At 40.2% G+C, this 3,395-nt stretch overlaps 1 long non-coding RNA gene across 1 annotated transcript; it reads left to right on the plus strand.

Annotated features, from left to right (window-relative positions):
- The first annotated feature begins 500 nt into the window (after positions 1-500).
- On the plus strand, positions 501-2,941 carry LOC140250922 (uncharacterized). Its single transcript, XR_011903330.1, has 3 exons — positions 501-537; positions 2,101-2,258; positions 2,525-2,941. It is a non-coding gene; the product is annotated as an uncharacterized lncRNA (long non-coding RNA).
- The last annotated feature ends 454 nt before the right edge of the window (positions 2,942-3,395 follow it).

The raw sequence follows: 3,395 nt of genomic DNA on the forward strand, positions 1-3,395 counted from the left end.
GCCTTTGGAATGGTAATTTTCCAGTACAGGTTTCACCAGTCTCAAATAGAGTAATAATATTTCTTCCTAATCAATACTTCCGTGTTGGTATGCTCAGAAATGCCATTCATCCTTTTGGACTCAGCATCACACCATGATGGTTATCTGCCAGGCTCAATCAGCTTCTTAAGATTAGTGCATCCATACTGGTCTGCTGTTTGTTGAATGTGTCTCGACTCTAAACGTAGGATGTCATTTCATTTTGCATAAGGTTTTTTGTATACCTTTGTATGTCCTAAGATGTGGCCCAGCACATTTACATAAGTAATCTCTTTATATTACTGTATGGGAAACTGTTGATCACAACCTGAACCTCTGATTGACCACCTGGGGCAAGCAGGAGGCACAGGTGAAGACAATTCAACTGTGCCACCAGAAGGGGGTGGAGCATGGCTCCACCTCTCCTGGAACCCATTTAAGGGCTGACTGCAACTGAGGAAGGTTCTCTTTCTGTGGAGATTGTTCCTTTGTGGAGTTTGCTGTATGCCTTCAACACTGGTGAGTAGTTCCATTTATCACAGTTCATCTTTCCGTTATGGTAGTGTATCTTAACAGAGCATCTGTTTAAGACTTTGTTTACTCATTGGCTGTACAGTTAACTGTCAGCAATTTATTTCCAACCGGATTTTAAAAACCCTTACAGCATGTTCATGTTTTTTCTTCAGTCTTAGTAATCTGGACTGTAAATATGTGGTCCTAATCCCTGAAGATATTTACTAAAGGCACACCTATCTGCTAAGGAGCCACAGGTTTCAGGGGCTTTGTACTTTGAGGCTTGTAACTGGATTGTTAGCTGATTTAAAGTGTACAGTGTGTTCTTGATACTTTCTTAATCAAGAAGGAGGATTGGATGTGTTGTAGAGATGTTGTGGTCCAGGGAATGGTATTTTTGTTCAAACTGTTTCTCACCATTTTTCTTCCTTGTTTTCTAATGCCAGAATGAGAAAACCTGAATTTGTCTTTGAATTAACTGTGTGCTTTCTGATAGTGGGCCATTAAGAAACTGTATTTGTAGTTTCATCGCTGCCCATAATTATCTACTCAGGTCTGTATCTCAAAGGTTTGGGCTGAAGGAATAACCTTACTATTAGTTCTCTTATTGTTACTCTTGATTAGCTATCACAAAAAGGGAGAAAAGAAACCATGAGAAAGGTGCCCTGATATTCACAAGAATTTTTCTTTATCTCCTTAAATATAACAAGTTAAATTCTTCTTAAGACGCTCGCAGAGTCATCTTAAAAGTGGTATCTCTCAGCTGGTTCTCCTGTTTCAGAAAGACCCTGAAACTGCCTGTGCTCTATAGCAAAGCCCTTCAGTTTTACTTTCTAACTTTCAAACTCTGAAATTATGAAACTGTACTTGAAGGCTTTTTGATGTGTGGATGAATTAGGTAAATGCATAATGAACGGAGGATCTATGCTCTGTGATGGTTTAGTTTTCATTTCAAGAAGCAATTTATGGTCTGCCATCATCACCTGTAACAGTGCACATCTCAGCGGGCCATTGTGTAACAAAGACTGAATAGAATCATTTAGTAGCTTGACTTGGAGTGGACCTCTATAGGCCATCTGGTCCAACTCCCCTGCAATGAGCTGGGATACCTACAGCTTGGAGCCCAGTCCAGCCTGGCCTTGAGCCTCTCTGGGGATGAGGCATCACCACCTCTCTGGGCAAAATGCTCCTGTCTTTATTTTAATTGCTGTAGTTTAGCACTTAGTCTGTAGTCCATAATAGTCGTCTTGACACATCATCTGTTGTTCTTGCTAATGTTCACTTGCCTCTGAGTTAAGGTTGATTGCTGGCAACTTCTTTTTACTTAGACTTTCTAACTTGTAGCTGAAAGTCATGACAATGGAAATAGGTGACTCCAAGGACTCAAGTCTTTGTTTTTTTTATTAGGACTGTGCAAACTTCTTAACACTATTCTGGTTAATCTGACAAGGAGCTTGTTTGGTGAAGGCCAAATAAGAGAGGGAGAAACATTTTTTTCTGGTACATTTATCATTTTAAAATGTTTTCTGACCACAAATGTTTCTGTCTGACAATTTTTCATGAGGTCAGTTGCTGGAATAGAGTGCCAGCTGGGACAAGAACACAAGAAATGGAATCAGAGTAGGACAGTGAAGGCAAGAGGTTTCCCTGTGGTACTCATCCTTTACTAAGTGCTGTTATGTCTCTCCTGCTTGGCTGACTTTACAAGCCCCACTTGGCACAAAACAGTTAAGTAGCCTTTGCATGTTTTTGAGGGGGGGAGGCAGGTTTTATGTGGAGGAATGTGGGTTAGAGTTTATGAAAGCAACAGTGGCAGAGAATCTTAAATCATAGCAGAGCTTTGTGCTAAACGTCACAGTGGAGAGCTCCTGTGCTTCTGGGTAGTTTCTCCTTATGCTTATTAAAATGCATTTTAGAATTGCATGTCTTACATGGTGATTTAAGGGTGTAGATCTTGGTTCTGCTTACGAATAAGCTTTCCTCTTCCCCACAGCTACCTGGCCTAGTAAATACCTGGAGCAGGTGTAACATCCCAGCAAGTTGTTTAGCTCTTGCCCTCAAGGCTGTTACCTGATACTCAGACTGTCTGTTTTAAGGGGGTTGTACAATCTACTGTAGTATCACTGTGATTCTTTGCTAAATTACATCCTTGTGAGGAGGGTCCTCTGGCGTTTTCCTTCTAGTGTTTCAGGTGTTCTGCCTCAGGCCAAACCCTCTCTGAAGTCTGAACCAAATTGGATATGAGCCTTGTTTCCTCCCTGTTTTTTGCATGCTCCCATGGCTCTGTTTGAAGTTCACCTTCTCCCTGTCATTCCCAAAAGAACTCAAACTAGAAGTCAGCCTTAATAAATATGGCATTTTAAGCCCTATAAACATCAATCCTAGAGACTTTTCTCCAGCTGAAATGAAAACCAAGCACTACTCTTATTGCTCTGGCAAACCAGGAGCAGTAAATGAGAAGAACAGTTTCAGATTTTCATTCAAAATTTCTATCCAAATATCAGGTTCAAAGTTCTTTTTAAGGGTTTTGTTTTCCTGTGCAGTTTAGCCCTTTGGTATGTTCTCATGCTGCAATTGAATTCTCCAGTGCTTTCTTTTATTTCCCTGTACAGAATGCATGTTGCTTACTCTGATTTTTCTTAATTGCTCAGAAATCCGATGGAAGTTTAGTACGAATATACAGAACTTCGTTCACTAGAACATTTGGTCGGAATACTGTGTATGCTTTTACTTAAACATTCCACAGGTGAATTGTTATTACCATTTTCCTGGTACATCTCATCATTTTACCAGTAGAGAAAAGGGCAACTGAACAAGTAATTCTCTTTCTAAGTCTTTGTTTCTCAAATGTTAGGCAAGTTAAG

This window comes from Excalfactoria chinensis, chromosome 4 (genome assembly GCF_039878825.1).
Source record: "Excalfactoria chinensis isolate bCotChi1 chromosome 4, bCotChi1.hap2, whole genome shotgun sequence".
NCBI classification, from domain to species: Eukaryota; Metazoa; Chordata; class Aves; order Galliformes; family Phasianidae; genus Excalfactoria; species Excalfactoria chinensis.